The sequence below is a fragment of the Pipistrellus hanaki genome (assembly GCF_964339955.1).
Source record: "Pipistrellus hanaki genome assembly, chromosome: 3".
NCBI lineage: Eukaryota > Metazoa > Chordata > Mammalia > Chiroptera > Vespertilionidae > Pipistrellus > Pipistrellus hanaki.
In genome coordinates this window covers 106,846,327-106,866,663 of record NC_140505.1, presented here as the reverse complement: position 1 = coordinate 106,866,663, position 20,337 = coordinate 106,846,327, and the positions used below count along the sequence as shown (strand labels likewise).

The 20,337-nt window shown below is 46.5% G+C and overlaps 1 protein-coding gene across 3 annotated transcripts in view; it reads right to left on the bottom strand.

The window, feature by feature from the left end:
• Nucleotides 1–20,337, bottom strand: part of TSPAN9 (tetraspanin 9) — a 200,879-nt gene that overhangs the window by 123,980 nt on the left and 56,562 nt on the right. Inside the window, exon 3 of one of the 3 annotated variants that reach the window (XM_084878451.1) lies at nt 17,615–17,708. The exons of the other annotated variants lie outside the window; for them this stretch is intronic. The gene's annotated coding sequence lies outside the window, so the exon portion shown is untranslated. The remainder of the gene's footprint in view (nt 1–17,614; nt 17,709–20,337) is intronic. 3 annotated transcript variants of the gene reach the window in all.

Here is a 20,337-nt window from a genome sequence, read left to right as displayed (position 1 = left end):
AGGAGTGGCAAGGCTTTATGAATAGGATATTTAAGCTGAGCCTTAAATGGTTGATAGGCTTTGGAAGACAGTCAACGGACAATGGGAAATGAGGTAAAAGGAACTGGTTGAGCTCAAGGTGGAAAAGCATTCATTCATTCATCCTTTCATTCAATAACTACTCATAGCACCAGGGAATTTCCACGAGTTGGAGATGTAGAGGTGAAGAGTACAAACAAGCATGGGTATGGTCTGAATTGACTGGAGCCAGGGACCACGGTAGAGGATGGGAATATGCCTGGAGAAGAGAGCTGGGGCCCTACCTGAGAGATTCACCAGTGACTAGCAAGACCCTCCCATTCCCATCATGCCAACAATAGGAGGAAGGAGAAGACCTGTGTCCTCTAAGGTCCCCACTGCCTTCCCACTGGTACTCTTACCCAGCAGGCTGCCAGGGGCCTCCACATCTGCCTCACCTCTCATGGTGGGGAAGATGGTGCTTTGAGGCCTGGGAGAAAATTCAACATGTGAATTGGGGAACATGTAGTGTAGAGCCTATTATGACTATAACTTGTCTCACTAATGCCCCTTAATCTACCCAGGGGTCCTATTAGCTCTGCTGAAAAGGTGCTGACAGGAAAGAAAATGGTTCTCCTCTGGCCTGAAAGCAGAATTGGATTAAATGAGCCAAAATGCTGAAAATTCCCTTTTACCTGGCCTCGGTTGTCACTATCATCTCCTCCATAGTCCCATCAAGGGCCTGCAAGGGCCCCATCAACTGGACTCTGGGCCCACAAATACCTCTTCAGTAGGAGAGTTGACAAGTTCTCTGCTGTTGGTTTCAACAGGTCTCACAGCCAGGAACACTCTTGCTATGATGGAAGCCAATCATTCTCTTGTTATGACCTCCACTATCACCACAATCAATTATTTGGAATCCAGATAAATACCATTCTGGAAGTTGAAGAGCAAGTTAAACAAACACAGAATTATATAATCTCAACACAAAAGTTGTCAAAGGGAGCTGGGTGAGACAACCAAGAGCATTTTCCTCAAGCAGTTCCCACACTAGTTGCTGTCCACACTTCCTCCTCAGATGATGAGCTGCTTCAAATGACCTTTATATCCCATCCATTCCAATAAATGGTGCTGGACATCCACATATCTATACACAAAAAAATGAAGCTGAACCCATACCTCACACCATACCCGAAAATAACAAGGGATCATGGACCTAAATGCAATAGCTAAAAGTAGAAAACACTTAGATAAAAACATAGGAATAAATCTTTGTGACCTTGGGTTAGGCAATGTTTTCTCAGATGCAACATCAAAACCAAAAGTAATACAAGAAAAATTAGATAACTTGAACTTCATTAAAATTAAAAACTTTTATGCTGCAAACAATACCACCAAGAAAGTGCAAAGATAACCCATAAAATATGAACAAATAGCTGAAACCGGTTTGGCTCAGTGATAGAGCATCGGTCTGCGGACTGAATGGTCCCAGGTTCGATTCCGGTCAGGGGCATGTACGTTGGTTGCGAGCCCATCCCCGGTAGGGGGTGTGCAAGAGGCAGCTGGTCGATGTTCCTCTCTCATCGACGTTTCTAGCTCTCTATCTCTCTCCCTTCCTCTCTGTAAAAAATCACTAAAATATATTTTTTTAAAAAAATATGAACAAATATTTGCAGATCAGGTATCTGATAAGGAGCTTAGATACAGAATATATAAAGAACTCCTACAAATCAATTACATAGACAAATAACTCAATTTAAACATAGGCAATGTATGTTAATATTTCTCCAAAGAAAATATATGAATAGCAAATAAGTACATGAACAGATATGCTCAACATTATTCATCATCAGAGAAATACAAATCAAAACCACATGAAATACCATTTCATATCCATAAGGATGGCTACAAAAAGACAGATAATAACAAGTGTTGGCAAAGGTGAGGATAAACTGGAATCCTTTATTTTTGCTAATGGGAACATAATATGATACAGCTGTTTTGGAAAACAGTTTGGTGGTTACTCAAAAAGTTAAATATAGTTACCACATGACCCAGCAATTCCTTTCCTGGGTAGATAACCAAAAGAAATGATAACATGTCCACACAGAAACTTGTACACAAATCTTCATTTTAGCATTATTCATAGTAGTCAAAAAATTTATATAACCCAAATGTCCATCAAACAATGAATGGACAAACAAAAGGTGGCTATACCCATACAATCAATTATTACTCAGCAAAAAAAAGGAATGAAGTACTGGCATATGCTACAAGATAGATGAGCACTGAAAACATTCTGTTAAGCAAAAGAATCCAGTCACAAAAGACCCCATCTATATATATAAAAACCTAATATGCAAAATGTCCCCTCGGGAGTTCAATCTCTCACTATGACGTGCGCTGACCACCAGGGGGTGGTGCGGAACAAAGGAAGGTCCCAGTAGGCAGCCAGCAGCTGGGGAAAGAAGGCCCCAGATGGTAGCTGTAAGGCCCCAATTGGCCCTGATTGCTGGCTAGGCCTAGGGACCCTGCCCATGCACGAATTTTGTGCACTGGGCCTCTAGTATTGTATAATTCCACATATAAGAAATGTCCAGAATAGACAAGTCCATAGAAACAGAACATAAATTAGTGATTGCTCAGGGCTGGAGTTGGAGAGAAGGTTGGGGAGAAATGAGGAGTGACTGCTAATGGGTATGTGGTTTCTTGGGGGGAGGGGGTAATAAATATTCAAAAAATAGGTTATGGTTATATACAACTCTGTGAACATACCAATCTACTGAGTTGTACATGAAATGAGTGCATTAGTTTGCTAGGGCTACCATAACAAAGTACCACAGATTGAGTGGTTCAAACAACAGAATTTATCTTCTCTTGATTCTGGAAACTATAAGTCCAGAATTGTTGGCAGTTTGGTTTCATTCTGAGGTTTCTCTTCTGGTCTTGTAGATGGCCTTCTTCTCTCTGTGTATTCACATGGTCCTTCCTCTACAAGTCTGTGTCCTAATTTCTTATTGAAGGACCAGTCATATTGGATTAGGGCCCACCATAATAACCCCATTTAACCTTAATTTACATTTTTGAAGATTCTATTTCCAAATACAGTCACATTTTGAGGTACAAGGGGTTGGGCCTTCAACATGTGAATTGGGGGGAACGAGACACACAACTCAGCACATAACAATGGGAGAATTTTATAGCATGTGAATTACATCTTAACACAACTTTTTTAAAATGCCATCCACAAATCCTAGAGATTAGAAAGTCCAACTCATTGTTTTACAACTGGGAAACTAAGGCCCAGAGAAGGGGAGCTACTTGCCCCGAATCACAGTTGGTCAGAGGCAGCACTAGGAGTAGAACTCAGTGTTCTTTCTACTGCACTGTCCTGCCACCTTAGCCTGAACAGACAATGATGGAAAAGGAAATTTTACACTTAAGAAAAAAAATGCCTAAGAAGTTAGATCATGTGCACTTAAGGAGTAAATACATTCCATAGCATGTGGGAAAGGGGGACAGACAGGAAAACTCAGAGGAGGCCCTGGAAGAGACATGCACAGTGACAAGCAGAGACTCCATGGGCGAATTCTACATTAATTCCATACCTGTGGTATGCGAGGTGTAAGGGGAACATGTTCCTGAGCAAGACGTGAGTTCCAGAAGAGTTGTACCTCAGCCAATCCCTGAAGAATGGGTCTAACTTCACCTGGGTGGGGACTTTGCAAAAAGGAATTACATGACCAAAGGCAGGTAATTTCCAGACCTGTTCAGGAAACAGTGTGTTGCCTGATGTAATGGAAGCATATAGTTTATACAAGAAGGAGTGGGGGATAACAAAGCAAAGGTCAGATTCTGGAGAGCCTGGCATGGGAAGTTTAAAAGCATGGACTCAAAAAAAGCTAACAGGGAGTCACTGGAGGCTCTGGGGCAGGAGTGTGGCATCGCCTGAGGAGTACGGAGGAAGCTGGCTCCACCCACAGCCAGCAGTTAGCCTGGCTGGCCACTTCAATAGTTCCTGTAGGAGGCATTCACAGGACAGGGGAGGCTGGTAACAGAGCTGAAGGGAAAGAGCCAATGAGAAACAGGGGCGCAGGAAGTGCCCTGCTTTTGGGGGTGGTTACAGATCTTAATTAGACTTAGGAAAGCAAGGACTTGAGGAAAGCAGGAGAGGAGGGAACTCTCTGCAGGGACTGAAAAGCCGCCAACTCCTGGGGCCCTTGTTATGATCTGGTGCTGACAGTCCTTCATCTTTTCCATTTCTTTCTTTCTTTTTTATTTTTTTTTTTAAGAAGATAAAGGGAGGGGTGAGGAAGAGGAGAGAAACACAAGAGTTGCTTGGTGAACAAAAGCCCTGGCACATTTCCGCTAATCTTTTTTAACAGGGTGTGCTGCTCTGTTAGCACCCTATAATCATACCTATGGCAGGAAAAGTGCCCATAACTTACAACTCAGGCATTAATGCATCCTGGGTGGCGCCGGGGCCTGCCTGCCTGCTGCGTGCCAAGTGTCCACCAGATCAGGGAGGGAAAGGAAAGGCCCAGGTACACAGAATGGGAGAACACAGCATAAAAAGCCTGCAGGCCTTGGGTCGGGTCCCGGCTGTTTTCTTTACCAGCTTTATGACCTTGAGCAAGACACTTAACCTCTGTAGGCCTGCTTCTTAGTCTGCACTGACAACAATAGCAGCTACTATTAATTATTCAGTGTCTACTGTATGCCAAGGGCAATTGTAGTTTTTATCCCTTATAAAACACCCTATGTAGTATTAGTCTCCCCACATTCCAAATGGAGAAACTGAGGTCCAAAGGTTAAATAATCAAGTTCAGAAGGCTATGCTTAAACCCACATTTGCCTACCTTCAAAATCCCTGTTCTTAAATTATACCACACTGCCATAGCCAGTTTATCTCAGTGGATAGAGTGTCAGCCTTTGGACTGAAGGATCCGGGTTTGATTCCAGTCAAGGGCACGTACCTAGGTCGCAGGCTCAATCCTTGGCCCTGATCCGGGAGCATGTGGGAGGCAACCAATTGATGTTTCTCTCACTCTGTCTCTCCCCCTCCCTTCCACTCTCTCTAAAAATCAATGGAAAAACATCCTTGAGTGAGGATTAACAAAAACAACAACAACAAAAAACAACTTTACCACACTTATGTGATTAAGTGGAAATAATAAAATCTTCTCTCCCTACCTTTCTCAGTGGGGAGAATTCATACTCAATACTGCAAGGGTATTTTTGTCCTTATCAAAAGGTGGTGGCCCTCAAGTCAGCTAGCCTTCACCTCAACTGGGGCCCTCATTCCAGGCGCTTCTCCTCCAGAAAGCCGTCACAACTAGCGCAGCCTAGCATCCCATCCCTTCCACCACTGCTGACCCACGGTCACTTCCTCCAGGATGCTCTCGGTCTGTGGTTGAGTCACTAGACTCTTAGCACCAAAGCCCAAGACTCATCTTGATTCTAAACTCTGAGAGTTTATCCCATCAGGAGACAGTGGATATCTCCATTAGCACCTTCCCTTCCAAACACAGGGGCTCCCTACCTGCTATCCATCTCTCTCCCCAATCCTGGAGGGGATTACATCAGAGGATGTGGATAAAGCCTCTAGCGTAGTGCTCAGCACCCAAAAGGCCACTGTTCTGTACTGTTGTTCACAAGATCTGGGCCCAGACCCTGCATACCATTTCAATTCTTCAATACCCAGACAAATGTCTTAATGCTCCTGACAAGCACACCGCCCTGTTATTAACAGAGGAAACTGAACTCGACATTGTCAGTGATCTGAAACGTCCCAGCTGAGGAAAGCTTTGTTTTTAATAAGTAATAAATAACACAAGGTGTTTATTTTCCTAGCAAGTCATATTTCTTAAGTATCACTAGGCTGGCATGTCCTGGCTGGCATCTGGGGAAACTGTGGAGGGATGCTAGCATCTTCAAGTCCCTTCTCCTACCTGAGGAGTTCAAAGCACCCTCACCTCCTCTACAGCTCTCAGAGTGGGCCCTAGCGACTCTGCCTCCAATGTGCCTCCAATAAATACTTGCTAAGTGCCCATGGGGGACAATTTTCCTCACTGCCTGGATGGGAAAATGAAGGAAAGGCCATTTACTCAGCACCCACCTAGGCAATTTTCCCAGTTCTGACTTTATGCTTCAAGCCCTCTCTCATCCGAGGCCTAGTTCCTCTCAAAGGACTTGCCAGAGGAACTAGAAAAGACGACGTGGTCTCTTGCTTGAAACAGACAGACAGACACAGACACCCCGTCTCAGGGCTGACTGGGAGGGTGTACAGAGACTAAGTACTTCACAATGTCTCAGTTCTTACTGCAGGAGCGGCCTTCTCATGGTGACTTCCTAATCCTCAGGACAGAATCAACTGTCCCTGCCCGAGCATTTCCAAAGCACTTGTCTGCTGTCACATTTGTGTCACTGATCAAATAATGCTTCATGTTGTAATCGTGCAAGTTGCTGTCCTCCCCAATAATTTTTATCACCTTTATCTATGTTCCTTCAACACCCCAAAATGCCCAGCATAACAACTTGCCAGTTACACATACAGCAAGGGTCACAAACTGGAACCCTAAATCACAGATATGTTTTGCTTGGTCTCTACCACATTTTACATTTTTTTAATTAGTCACCAACAATTAAAAGTCAGGAGTTCTTACCAAAAAAAAAATCAGAAATTCAAGCTTCCCTTGTGAAAAAAATGGAATGTCTAGCAATACCAGGCTCGTTGTGGTGAGGCAACAATCAGCTGGGCCTAAACAGGAGGTAGGTTTACAGGTCGGGTACATGGTCTTCAATCTGTTACAGACCCACCACCCTGACCCATTTCACTCATCTGAGTTTGCAGCTCTGCATTAGAGTCTAACTGAACAGGTGAATCTGTGGTCATTTCAGACCACAAAATCCCTGAGGGTAAGAGCCAGATCTATTTCTCTTGCTTTGAATGGGGTCAGATGAGAGAAGTGCACCTCGGGAATCAATGAATGGGTTGAATCATAAAGTCAAAATCTACATATACAGGCCAATGGGCTTCAGAGCCTGCGCCACAACAAAAATGTAGTTATCCGCCTTTAAAACAGGGACTCTGCTGCCTAACTCATTCCCAGGTAGTTTGTAAGGACAGACTTAGACCAAGATCTGAGCTAATCCTGAGGCTGTTCTCAGGCACCTGAGTTCTGGCTGGTATTTAGCAACCCAGAATGAGATCTCCCATTCTCTAGGAAGAATGCTCGGCTTCTTATCTCATCTTAATAAAATAATGCAAATAGGAAAGAAAGAAAAAGAGAAAGACACACACATAAACACACATATACTAGTGTATATTCATACATACATATAAATACACATATATTATTAATATAACATATTGGTGTATATTAATGCAGTATCTGTAAGGTAAGTTTAAAAAGTGTGAACAAGCTAAAAGTTCAACAATGGGAAAATCAATAAGTATCAAGAATTACTGTGTAGACATTTAAAAATCTAATTGTAATTATTATGTAGCTGTGGTAGAATCCTATCTAATAAAAGAGTAATATGCAAATTGACCATCACTCCAACACACAAGATGGCTGTCCTCATGTGGTCCAAGATCCTGCCGCCATGTGGACACAAGATGGCCACCACAAGATGGCCGGCAGGGGATGGCAGTTAGGAGGGACCAGGCCTGCAAGGGAGGAGAGTTGTGAGTAATCAGGCTAGCAGGGGAGTTGGAAGGGACCAGCCTGCAAGGGAGGGCAGTTAGGGGTGACCAGATGTGCAGGGGATGGCAGTTAGGGGCAAACAGGCTGTCAGGGGAGCAGTTAGGCATCAATCAGGCTTTCAGGGGAGTGATTAAGGGGTGATCAGGTTGGCAGGTAGAAGCAGTTAGGGGCAATCAGGAAGGCAGGCAAGCAGTTGGGAGCCAGCAGTCCTGGATTGTGAGAGGGATGTCTGACTGCCCATTTAGGCCCAATCCTACCAGGGCAGTCAGACATCCCTTAAGGGGTCCCAGATTGGAGAGGGTGTTGGCTGGGCTGAGGGACACCCTGCCCCATGCACAAATTTCATGCACCAGGCCTCTAGTATTAAATAAAGCAAATAGAATGCAAAATTCTATCTACATTATGACAATGAGTACACAGAAATCATGTTTGTAAGTAAATACAGACTGAAAGCATCATAGAAAATGGAAAGTTGATTTGTCATGCTGGCAGGTTTGCAAGGCGTCCTTTTTTCCCTATTCTGTTGATTTATACTCTCACTAGAGGCCCAGTGCACGAAATTCATGCATGGGAAGAAGGTCCCCCCAGCTGGGCCTGCACTCTCTCCAATCTGGGACCCTTCAGGACCTCTGGCTCCTAACCACTCACCTGCCTGCAAGCCTGATCCCCCTAACTGCTCTCCCCTGCTGGCCTGGTCCCCCTAACCACTCTCCCCTGCCTGCCTGATAGCCTCTAACCTCCTCTGCCTTGGCCCCACCAACATGGCTTTGTCAGGAAGGATGTATGGAAGGACATCTGGAAGGTCGCCCAGAAGATGCTCAGTCTAATTAGCATATTACCCTTTTATTAGTATAGATGCCACCTTGTCCTAAAAATGCAGGTTGTTCCCAGGTTTTCCTATTGTGGAAGGGGAGCCTGCAGTAGCATCCTGGGTTCTGACCAGGGCTTATGCACTTGTGCTTTATCTCGGCAGATGTGATTCCTAGAAGAAGACTCTTGGATGTACCTTGAACATTTCTACTGAATTTGCCAAATCATCCTCCAAAAATGTTGAACCACTTTAAACTCCCACCAGCAACCATGCATGTGCCCTCTGTCCCACTTTGATGCCAATATCATTGATTTCTCCCTAAAAGCTTCCCTCCTGTCAGCTGGGACTGCTTGGTACTTGAGCCAACCTCATTGTTCAGCTGGGGACTTGATTTCCCGAGATAGAATTACGGAGGAGGAAAAATAGTTATCCTCTCCTTTCTGAGTTCTTAGTGGAGGCCCTTGTAATGAAAGACAGATCACCAAGAGAAAAACAAAAATTCATTAGCATGTGTACCTCGTGTATATGTGGGAGATCCCAGGGAAAAATGAGTAACTTCCCAAGGTGGCTTAGAATGCAGATTTAAATGCCTTCTTCCTAGTGAAAGGGAACAGGAGATGTAGGCCTCTAAGAGAAGAGTAAATGATTTTTAGGAAAGATGAATGGGAGGGAGGGGGAGAGATAGTTTGTAACAAAGTTTGGGTGTGATGTCAACTTCCACTCTCCTGTCCTGTGACAGGAGTCAGTCTTCTCTGCCTGATGGTACTTCTCCCCTCAAGGGGACCTATGAGATTTAAGATCCTTTTGGGGGGTCCAATTTTAGACAGATCAGGAGACTTCAGTGAAAGCCTCTGCATGCATTTGCTGTTTTTCAAGCATCTGCAGCTCAAGAGCATCAATATAACAAGAAAGCATATGTTGGGGTGGCATGTGCTCTGACCTTCAGAATAAATCCAACAAAGCTTGTTTCCTCTCTTAGATGATTTGCCACAGAAGCATTATTCCCTGGAGACGGTATTCTGACCAGACCTTCCTGGGAGTGGTCATAACATACCGTGTTTGTAGAAAGGTGTGGGCCACATCACTAAATAATCCAGGGGCAGTTTTCTCATCTTGTGGAAAGGGAGATAAAATTATGATAGTTTATCTCCCTTTCCACAGGTTTCTTGTGGGTTTGTGTCTCCACTGCCCCATCCCTCACCCCACCCCCACCCCACCAGCAGCCCCAGGGCCTTGGGGCTGCTGGGTGCCAGGACTGCGGGTTTGTGTCTCCAATCAACTCCCAGCCCCCCAGCCCCAGGTCCGAGGTGACAGGGCTTGGGGCTGCTGGGTGTTGGCCTCCCTGTGGGTTTGTATCTCCGATCTGGCCCCCCGCAGCCCCAGCGTAGCCATGGTGGGGCTTCAGGCTACTAGTGCCCGCCTCCCTGCAGGTTTGTGTCTCCAATCCGGGGCTGCTGGGTGCCAGTCCCCTGCGGGTTTGTATCTCCAATCCAAACCCGGGGCTGCTGGTGCCCGCCTCCCTGCAGGTTTGTGTCTCGCATCCAGGCCTGCTGGGTGCCGGCCCCCTGCGGGTTTGTGTCTCCAATTTGGCCCCCTGCTGCACCAGTGCAGGCATGGCGGGGCTTGGGGCTGCTGGGTGCCAGCCCCCTGCGGGTTTGTGTCTCCAATTGGGGGATGCTGGGTGCCGGCCCCCTGTAGGTTTTTGTCTTCAATCAGGGGGCTGCTGGGTGCTGACCCCTGTAAATTTGTGTCTCTGATCCGGGGCTACTGGATGCCAGCCTCCAGCTGGTTTGTGTCTCCAATCCAGCCCCCTGCAGCCCCAACACAGCCATGGTGGGGCTTGGGGCTGCTAAGTGCTGGCCTCCCTGCAGGTTTGTGTCTCCCATCCGTCCAGTAGCCCCAGCACGACCTGGCCACTATGGGCCTCACCATCTTGGCTGGGTTAATTTGCATACTCACTCCTATTGGCTGGTAGTGTAGCAAAGGTACAGTCAATTTGCATGTTCCTCTTTTATTAGATAGGATTGTACAACACTATTTATACTAAAAGTATTTTTTTAAGTGTCCAGCTTACTCCCCCTGACTCTACAATAAGCTAGCACAATCCCAAACCAGATACTGATGAAGGGTCAGTGGAAAGATCTCCTTTGCCCAGGGCCTTCTTGGAGTCCCACAGGGAAAAGGTATGAAGTAAAGGTTTTGTCACAAATCAGCATGCAGCCGAAACCGGTTTGGCTCAGTGGTAGAGCGTCAGTCTGCGGACTGAAAGGTCCCAGGTTCGATTCCGGTCAGGGGCATGTACGTTGGTTGCGAGCCCATCCCCGGTGGGGGGTGTGCAAGAGGCAGCTGGTCGATGTTTCTCTCTCATCAACGTTTCTAGCTCTCTATCTCTCTCCTTTCCTCTCTGCAAAAAATCAATAAAACATATTTTTTTTTAAAAATCAGCATGCAGAGTTGGGGGAGCTTCCAAGAAGGCTCTGCCTACATCACCCCCTCCCCCAACATGCATACACTGCAAAGGGACATTCAGCACTCCTCACTGGGCAGCTACTCCATGCCCACCCATCCCCACCCTTCACTACTCTGTCACTCGAGTGTGCCAATGTGCCATTGTCTCCGAGTCCCTATCTTCTGATGCGTGTGAGAAGGCTGTGAGGTTCTCCAGGTTGGCAATTGCCACACCAGTCCTATCTTTTCTTCTCTTTCTTTCTTTGTTTTTTTTTTATTTTATTTGTTTTTTAATCCTCAACTAAGGATATGCCTACTAATTTTAGAGATGGGAAGGGAGAGAGAAACATCTATCGACTGGTTTCCTTCTATATGTGCCCCAACCAGGATCAAACCACAACCTTTTGGTATATGGGACTATACTCCAACCAACTGAGCCACACTGGCCAGGCACAGCCCTATCTTTTCAATTCACATCTCATTGTGTCCATTGTGGAGAGTTAGGTGCCAGGTCCAGGGAAAAGGCTGTTCACCGAGGGAGCAGGAGTGTCGAAGGGCAGGATGACCACTGAAGCGCCTTCTGAAAGGAGGGGGCCACCATGGCATCAGGCCAAACACTGTGGCAGAGCCTGGGCAGGCAAGGGAGGAGCTGAGTAGGCCATGTGGACAACCAGAAGACCTGACCCCACAGTGGCCTCCCCATGGCCAGGTGGTGAGGGGCATTAGGTGGCAGCTGCTTTTTTTAAACTGTGAGAGCTGGTGCCTTGGAAAACAAAAAGAGAAACTTTCTTACATCCACTTTCCAATTGGAACAGACTCCCTGGGGAGAGATTCCCTGCTTTGAATCATTCCCAAATCCAGCAGGGCATCCCATTTGCAGGGAAATTCACTTACACTCAATTGTTGGTCTTTTTCTTTTCAATTCCAAAAACTGGCTTTGTATAAAGGGAAGGAAGGAGGAAGGGAGGGACGGAGGAAGGGAGGGAGGGAAGGAGGGAGGGAACGAAAAGAAATTTTATTTACTGCTGCCCTATTCTGGGAGTATTTGTGGCTATGGAGGAAGTCCCCAGGAATGGGGCCACAATCCAAACTGGAAGGGTAGGAAGCAGGTGGCCCAGCTGGTCAGGTCCTTAAACCCATTGAAGGGCATTTGCAACCCCCATGCCTGCCCAGCTGGTAGCATCTGCCTAGAGGGGAAATGGTAGGGAAGGGCTGGAGAGGGCCAAGAGGGACCAAATGTGAAGGCCAATGGCTAAAGCTGGCCCCTCCTCCTGTAAGCAATCCCTACCAGAGGGTTATTTCCAGGCACTTTTTCCTGTGAGAAAAGAATGGAAGGAATGCAGCCTAGCCATTACCCAAATCCACCCCACAAGGGCTCCATGCCCAATTATGTACAGAGGGGGAGTGGAGAGAGACCCCTCCAGAGCCTGTAATCAGCAAATCCGCTTAAGAAATTCAAACTGGCAGCCAGAAACTAGTGACATAGGTAATGCAATACAAAGGAAATCTTCAGTACGCATGCACACTCCCCAGCTCTGCGGGTATGGGAGTGTGTGCTGGACGCACAGCCTCACTAACCACAGGAATAGGTGGCCAGAAACACTCCTGGACTGTTATAGCTCTCCAGGGACCTGGTCTCCAGGAAGTGCTCGCAATTGCAATCCAATTGTGTCCCTGGCTAGGGAAGCCAGCTGGAGACTGGGGACGGTGCCGGGGGAGGAAGAACTTCATTGGGAAAAAATGTTGACAAGAGTTTAATGTGGAGTGAGCGGAAGGACAAAGGCTTGGATGAAGAAGCCTGACTGAGAAATAAGGCATTCAGAGTGCTCCAGCGATTTGAATGGGGCTGTGCAGGGACTATTGAGTTAGAAGGAACAAGAGGGGGCTGGGCCCCCCAAGCCCAGGCCAGGCCCAGGGTGAGGAAGGGGCAGTGAATGTTCGCCTGCAGTGCCTGGAACTTGGCACCTTGAAATCAACTCTGAAGTGGGAATTGGCTTAAGGCAGCCCCCATCTAGAAGAAGAGCTCAAAAATTGAGACCAAAACAACATGCTGTCCTCACTTATGAGATCAAATTAAATGGTGAAGAAGAAAAACTAGCATTAATTAAGCAGTTAGCATGGACCAAGCATATGATACCTCTAATCCTAACAACCTGCAGCAAAGTGGGTATATTATCCTAATACTGCAGATAAGAAATGTGCAAATCTGCGCGTCACCGTCATGTGACTGAAATCAAGACTGAGCCACCACGTCTGTGTGCACCTCCAGAGTCCAAATATACCAAGCTCATTTGCGGATTCTTGATGCAGCTTTTCCAAAAGCCCTCCTCAGCCCACATTTTTGGTCAATAACAACAAAACATCTCACTGGGTGGCCTTAATCAAGTTCCTTCGTCTCTCTAGGCACCACTGGCCTCTGTGTTGGTGTTCCTATCTGTCTCCCGCTCAGACTATGAAATCCCTGAGGGAGAACACTCCACCAAATTCTGCCTGCAGCCCTCTCTGCCTAGAGCTGCAGCTGGCACACCAGACACTCACTCAATGTCTGCTAGCTAAATGAATGAATCAATGAGTGAATGCATGAACAAACACTCCTCAAAGTTAAGGTATGCCTCAGAAGAAAGCACTTATAGTATTTGCTCACCAGATTTCTCCTCAAAAGTAGATCTGGACCTCTCCAAACCTAACCGTGCATTAAAATAATCTGGAAATCTTTTCACTATACAGATTCCTGCCCCACTCCCAGAATTTCAGACTGAAGATCTGGGCTGGAGCTCAGGAGTCTGAATTATTAAAAAGCTTCCCAGATATCTCTAATCCAAAGCCAGTCTAGTATCATAAATGTATATTACTTGGCTTATACCCATTCAGTTATACATTGGGAACGGATGAAGCTAAGAAATAAAAACAAGTGACTCTCTCCTAAGGCCTCCTTTCCAAAGGGCTCACATCAATTTTTATGCTGTGATGCTATTGCCCATTAGATTGAAACAGGGTAGCAATGCTTCTTCCCATTCTATAATAGGTTGGCAAACTGAGGTCTACCCAAGAAAGAGTACTAATTCCTTTTTATACCTCTCCCTTTAGTTCCTGAAGAAGGTAGGTATTAGAACCTCACCTAGATTTGGGTGGGGGGAGGGGGGGCGGGAAACAAGGCCAGGCACAAGTCTGGCTGCAGGCAATGCTGATGCCAGGATTGATATCTCTATGCCTCCTGCCCAGACATGGAGGACAAGACACAGTTGTTCTTTGACAGCTCATGTACCTCAAGCCTAAACCCAAAACACGAAGTCTCAACAATGTCAAATCATCTGGCTAGAAGGAACAGAGACCCCATCCCCTTCTTCTCACACCTGTGCCCATCCCCTTGTCTTAGAGATTTGGAATGGCTATGTATTTATTCATTCATGAAAATTGCAGTAAAGCTAAGAAGTGCCAAGCAAAGGGAAAGGGTTAGAAGAGTTTGAGTCCCAAGAGAATATGAAGAAAAAATTTAAATATTCCTATTATTTTCAATAAAGGAGTAATCCATCTGGAGGAACTAATGCTGAGAGTCTGAAAGCTAAGCTACCCGCACCCCACCAATTACCCAAAAGCTGGGACAGACACCCTGAGCCCTGTCTCTCAGCAGTGGGAGACACCTCTTAGAGGCAGAAACCAAAGTCACCTGGCCAACACACCCAAGAGGCCCTCTCTTCCCTCACCCCCTCCTTCCACCCAGCCTTGGATGAGACTGATGGAGCTGAACAGCTGCAGCTGTGAGGGGAGGGAGGTGGACAACAGCTGGACAGAGGGAGGGCCCCTCCCCTGCCTGGGCAGAGTCCCAGCCAGAGCTGGAGAGGAAGGAGAGACAGGTCTCCTCTGTGCACTTCTCTTTCAGGACTGGAATGTGAGCCTTCAGCTCCCCTCTGACCTTGCTCCCTAACCCTCCTGGTCATCAGGGCAGCAAGTGTCTAGATTCCATAAATAGCAAGGTCACTCTGGTGTGATTGCAGTCCCTCGAGAAGGCAGCCCCACACTGCTCAGCCATGCTCTGTGAAACATTCCACACACCCACTCCCCACTGCCACCACCACCATTAATGGCCTGCCACAGGCCATGGGTGCTGGACGAAGCAGTTCTGACCCCCAGACCCACGTGGTGGAGGCAATGCCATGATCTGCAGTGAAGAGTATTGGCCTGATGGTCAGCGGACATGGGTTTTGTCACAAATTAAGCTTGTGAATCTTTTTTTTTTAATGTTTTTATTGATTTTAAAGAGAATAAGGAAGAGAGAGAGAGACAGAAACATCAATGATGAGAGAGAATCACTGATCAGCTGCTTCCTGCAGCCCCCTACTGGAGATAGAGCCCACAACCTGGGCATGTGCCCTGACCGGGAATCGAACCTCCTGGGTTCATAGGTTGATGCTCAACCACTGAGCCAAGCCAGGCAATCTGTGACTCTTGACAGACTTGGGATCAATCTTGATTCCACTAAAAAGCTTTATGACTTTGATGTCTGGTTACTCTGACTACAGAATGAGGATGGTAACATATGCTTTACAGAGTAGTTCCTAGATTAGAAGGGGCGGAACCGGTTCCTGTTCCATGATAGGTACTGATGTTTGTGGGTATCAGTTTCTTCACCTGTAAAGTCAGCGTGCTAGGCTAGATGGTCTCTCACATCTCCTCCAGCTCCTATAAAATCTACTCATGAAATGGATCCCCTTCTTCCCTTTCCTCTAAGGAGAATGGCTGCTCAAATACATTCCCTGAGGTGAGTAGCACACAGTTGTGAGAGGTGCATTAACCTCTTCAGAACACTAGGGTTCAAAATGTTCCCTAAGGGGTAATTTATTAAATGGGTCCTAATTGCTTGGTAATGTACCTTCCAAAAGTCACTTCGCTGTGCTATGATTAGGCCGAGGATTTGCCAAGTGCTGTCATTCTCTTTGCAACTCCTTAATGGAACCCTAGGATGTGGGAAACTAATCCATTGGAGAGCTATATATCTAATTGGGGTTCAGAGTCCTATCAACAAAGCCAGACAACCTTTCATTTAATTTTCCAGTGTGTAAACACAGAGACACAAAATTGATAACACCTTGTAGTAAGATATGCCTTTTACTAAGTAAATATATATTTTCATAGAAAAAATGCAGACACTGCTTCTGCTGTGTCTCCCAGGTAAATGAGGCCCTCAATATTCTCCTCTCTAGACCCTACACTCAGTCTCCAAACTTGCCCAGACCAGACTCCCGGGGGCCAGCCCTTTATCTGACAAACCATGTTCCCAACATACCTGCAAACCAGTCACACTGATTTCTTATCAAGAGCGAATTACTCATAACATACCTCACACAAAGGTGACCCAGCAGTGTGTGGCAACACTGAAAGTGAAAACCAGTGGTGTAGAACAGTACTGTCCAATATGGCAGCCACTAGCAACAGGTGGCCACTTAAATTTTATTTTAATTAAAAAAAAAAAGAAATAAAATTAAAAATGCAGTTCCTCAGGTGGACTAGCCATATTTTAAATGCTCAATAGCTGCATGCAACTAGTGACTACTGCATTAGGCAGTGCAAGCTAGAACTCTCCATCATTGCAGCAATAGTCTAGAACAGCGCGGTCACCAACCCATGGTCCGCAAACCACTGGTGGTCCGTGAGGTCTGAAAGGTTGGCGACCGCGGATCTAGAAGGTGTACTCTTCAAGGGCAGAAGAGGCCACATGTGGCTCAGACTGAATCTGGAAGGGGACAAGGAGTGAGGGGAGGGTCATCCTGGAGGAGGAGGGGCCAATTCCCATTGCTTCAAGTGAGACACCACCAGGAAGGTGGCTCCAGCAAGCCCACCAGCTCAGGCTAAGCACCTCAGTGAGGGTCTTGCTAGACCTAACACTTGGCAGGATGCAGCCAGCAGCTGTCACGCTATGCTTCATTTTTGGGATTCATAGGATGCTTGTCATTCTCTCGAGCCCCTGGTGGACTCCTGGATCTTATCCCAGAGAAGGGAGCAGAGCTACCCTCCTGCTGCCCACCTCAGCCGAAGTATAACCTACAGAAGGCCAGGCTCCTCTGCCTCCATCCCAGACTCAAAAATATCAGGCTGCAAACCCAGAGGGAGGTGAAAAAGCTGGTTTTAATCAAGCACCTACTATATCCAAGGCACCACACCAAGATACTTTACTTACATTTTCCCATTTGATTTTTTTTTTAATGCTGCAAAGTAAGTATAGTTAATCCATTTTCCAGATGAGGAAACTAAGGCTCAGAGAAGGTAAGTAACTGCTGCAAGCTGGTAAGGGTTACAGTCTAAACACAAACCCAGAGAAGTCTGATTCCAAAGCTTATAATCTATTACCTTCTCAGAGGCCACAGGTCCATGGGCAATGGATACAGAAAGGACAGGCAATGCCACACCCCTCCCCCAGGGAATTCTCCAAACACAGTGAACTTGAGTTTCTGGCCTGAGAGAGCCCAGAACCTCAGGAAGGTCTTGGCATTAGAGAGGTGAAGAAAGGCCAGGGTCAAAGCAGCAGAGCAGAATAAGGAAGGAGAGGAGGAAGACAGAGGTGGGACAGAAAAGCAAAATCAAGGAAGAAGTGCACAAGGTGTTTGAAATTATTCCAAGTAATTCATTATTTCTGCAATTATTTGTCTATTACCTGTATTCCTCAATTAGGCCTTAGGCTCCATGAAAGGATGACCTCATCTTGTTCTGTGTCCCTTACACTAGCAGAACAGGTGCTCAATAAATACCTGTTGGAAAGATGGGTAGGTGGATGGAATGGCAAACTGTCAAGGGACTGTGAAGAAAGAAAAGCCCTCCTTTCTGCCTTTTCAGAGACCATTATTTCCAAGACACCTTCCTGCCCTCTGGGCCAGCTCAGCTACCCGAGGGCTCTGAGAGGTCTGGGGAAGCCATCCTCCTCCAATGGTCCAACATCCTGGGCCCTGTCTTCCCCTCTTCCATCATCCACAACCCCATCACCACTCTCCTGGTGACCACAGGTTATGAATTTGTCCACGTCAGACTAGAGACCTCAAAGTCATCTGGTGTAGTCTGCTCATTTCACAGATGAGGAGGCTGAGACCTAAGAGAGGATCTGGCTTGTCTGGCCACTTCAAAGTGGAGAAAGTTCCACATAACAATGCCAGCAGAAGCTTGATAATAGGAGCTCAGTGCCAAGCCCCAAGTGCCTAGTAGCTCGGTCACAGATCCAGGCCCAGTGCCTGCAGCCCATCTGTCCCTCCAGCCTGCCAAGAGCCCTTCCTTCCCCTGTGCCCCTGTTGATGAAACCCACCCCAGGTGATTCAGAGCATTGCACTGGGGGCGGTTTTGCTGGCTATGGTGCCAGGCCTTTAATTTCCGATTTCCCAGCCTGACACCCCTAACGGTCCTAGGCCTCTCTGCTCTGAGCCCCATGTGGTCATACATCACCTGGGCTGATGCCAGCCATGCCTTCCCAGCCATCTGGACAGAAAAATGAGGAAAGAGAGGACAGGATGATCTTGGCAGTGAGACCAATGGGAAGCTACGGACACCTGGTCCCTACCCTTCCTTACCTTGCTGTGTATGTGCTATTAAGATGCAAGGGTGATGGTAATGCTTTTTTTTTTTTTTAAATAGGACTCAGTTTCCCCATAAGTAATTGGGAATCTTCATCCCAAACTCAGCAAGGTGTATTGAGATGGGAGTATTTCTTCCTCCGGATAAAAAGTAAATAAATAAATAAATAAATAAAATCCATAACCAACCCCATTTGGGCACTTTCTAGGTACAGTAGGGCTCTGCCCTCGAAACGCTTTCAATCAAGTCAGTTAGTCAAAACAAGTTCACATACAAAGGTTAATTTCACAAATGAGAGCACTGCCAAATGAAGAACACAGGACAAAGGCACTGCAGACTGGCACAGGTAAGAAGGACATGACAGGAGAGACCCTTGAGCTGGCACTGAAAGGTGGGTGTGATCTCAAGAGTCTAAAGGCGAATGCGAATTGTGGCTACTGAGCACAGGGTAAGTGTGGTCCCTACTGGAGGACCTCACTGTCCAAGCAGTGAACGCACAGACCACCCACCAAGGATGCTCAAGGCCGCTGGGTGTGCACTGTGTCACTTGGGGTGAGGGGAGTAAAGGAGCCTGCAGGATGAACTTGATGCATGAACACAAGAATTTTTTGGAGATGACCTTGAGCTTCACAAGGAAGTAAAGGAAGATAAACAAACAAAATGCTAAGAAACACAATTTGACAATCAGATTATCCTTGTAATCTAAAGGTTTGGGGGAACAGGGGAAAGACACAAATATCATCACTAGATATTGTTCAAATCCAAGCCCTGAGGAGCCTAATTAGGCCAAAACACAAACTTCACTGAAGTGGAGCCCTGACTATGGCTAACGTGCTACCAAAACCTCTGCTTTTACCTCCCTGGGTATAGCTCCAGCCTACGGCCACTCAAGAAAGAGAGAAAAGAATCAACTACGGAGGAGCCTGGCAGGAGCTGTCCACATCTGTGCAAAGGATGGAAAGCAATACTCACTAGAAACTCCACTGCATTGCTTTCCTGGAACTGTTGTAACAAAGTACCACAAAATGGGTGGCTTAAACCAACAGAAATTTATTGTCTCACATTCTGGAGACTAAAGTCTGAAATCAAGGCATTAGCAGGGCCATGATCCCTCCGAAGGCTCTGGGGGAGAAGCCTTCCTTGCCTCTCCTCACCTCCGGTAGGTGCTAGCAGTCCTGATGTTCCTTGGTTTGTAGCAGCACCTCTCCATTCTGTCTCCGTCATCACATGGGTGTTCTTCTTAATGTGTTTCTGTGTCCAGATTTCCCTCTTATAAGGATATCAGTCATCAGGTTAGAGCACGCCCTGATCCAATATGATCTCATTTTAATTTGATTATATCTGCAAAGACCCTGTCTCCAAGTAAGGAGATTTACCGGTTCTGGGTAGACGTCTTTGGGAGTGAGGGAAAACACTATTCAACTCAGTGTGTCCACCTATTGCCAAAAGATGCCCTTAGAGTCAGAGATGCTGCCCACAGTGGGGAGACATTACCCTGAGGTGGTAATGCCATATCCTACTCAGCACCATGGTCACCCTCAGACCCATTATGAAGCCTGAGTTCATCAAAAAGAACAAAAAGTTCACCTGGTATCAGTCAGTCCAGCACATCAAAAGTCTTAAGTTCTAGAGCCAAATCCATCCCTGACTGGCCAGGTAACCTCAGCCCGAAGGAGAGTCCTCTCAATGAGAGTCCTCTGTTCTCTGTGAGGGAGAATTTGGATTTGATTTCCCAGGTTCCTTCTAACCCACAAACTGCCAAATTAAAAGCAAGTGAAAATCAGTACAAACTCATGATTTTTTTAAATATAAATTCAG